This window comes from Echinops telfairi, unplaced genomic scaffold (genome assembly GCF_000313985.2).
Source record: "Echinops telfairi isolate 266 unplaced genomic scaffold, ASM31398v2 ScPeMD7_5426;HRSCAF=6270, whole genome shotgun sequence".
NCBI classification, from domain to species: Eukaryota; Metazoa; Chordata; class Mammalia; order Afrosoricida; family Tenrecidae; genus Echinops; species Echinops telfairi.
In genome coordinates, this window is record NW_022109325.1 from 17260 (window position 1) to 18511 (window position 1252).

General features: G+C 35.1%; 1 pseudogene; it reads right to left on the reverse strand.

The window, feature by feature from the left end:
- Positions 1-1252, reverse strand: part of LOC115871311 — a 20950-nt pseudogene that overhangs the window by 1086 nt on the left and 18612 nt on the right.

Genomic DNA, 1252 nt, shown 5'->3' on the forward strand with positions numbered 1-1252 from the left:
TTGCTGTGATTGGAAGTTCAAATATCGTTTTAAAGAAAACATGTGTCTACGTTCAGATCTGCTATATAGGATACACTTTTATGTTTAAATGATTTATAACAGCTGCTTAGAACAATGAAATACTTTAAAACATTTATGACCTTAGATTTTGGTAGATTTACTCATACAGGGTTGGTGATTCTGCTAATTTCCTAGATTGAGAGTGATTTCCTAGCATTTGCATCTCAAAAGGCTCAGCACGGCAGATATTAGTATATGAAGGCTCCTGTTAACTTTTGAAGAGCTCTGACGGCATTGTGGTTATGCACTGGGCTGTGATCCACAAGGTTTGTCTTTCAAAACTACTAGGCTTTTGTAAAGAGTTACAATCTCAGAAACTCACAAAAACAGAGCTGCTCTGTCCTACAGGGTCACCACCTGTGAGAATTGACTCAATAGTACGGCATTTGAATCAGACCTTAGCCAAAGTTGGCAGACCTGCTTATTGAAGACTAGAGCTTATGTATATTATTACTTAGTGTATACCTTATAATGAACTTTCAAACCTTTCACAAGATGTAAAAACATAATGAACATAATGAATCTTTTACAAGTGTCTTAAAATCTTTCCTTTTGTAACATTTGTGTTATGACTTTTGGTTGGTTTTGTGCTCTTTTGCGAATTTCCCACTTACGTCTCTTTCTTTCCTGTGTGTGTATATATTTTACCCTGACTTAGCCATGGCCATATCAAGTTTTTTTCACCTATAGATAAGCTTTTGCTTTGTGGACCAGCTAAGACATTTATACCAAAATTTGCTACCAAAATGGAGTTATATTAGATTTATATATATATAAAAGACTAATCTCCTGAATTTGAAGCCCACCAGACTAAATCAAAGTTTCTAGAATTCTGAAAAATGATGGGGCTCATAAATTAAAGCTGATCAAAAAATAGAAATCAGCCAGTAAATAGATTAAATAGTTCTTTGAGTTTTTGAGGATCCCTGGCAGTTACACATTAGGCTACTAACCATCAAACCAGCAGTTTGAAACCACCAGCTGCTCCATTGGAAAATGAGCGGCTTCCTACTCTTATAAAGAGTTATAGTCTTAGAAAGCCACAGGGATAGTTTTATCCTGTCATATAAGGTCAGTTGGAGTTAGCATCAACCTAATGGCAGTAAATTTGCTTTTGGTTTGATTAAGTTCTCTATGTAGGAATATTGTGGACATTTTAAGAATATCCTCTGTGGTTAAGTAACCACTTTTT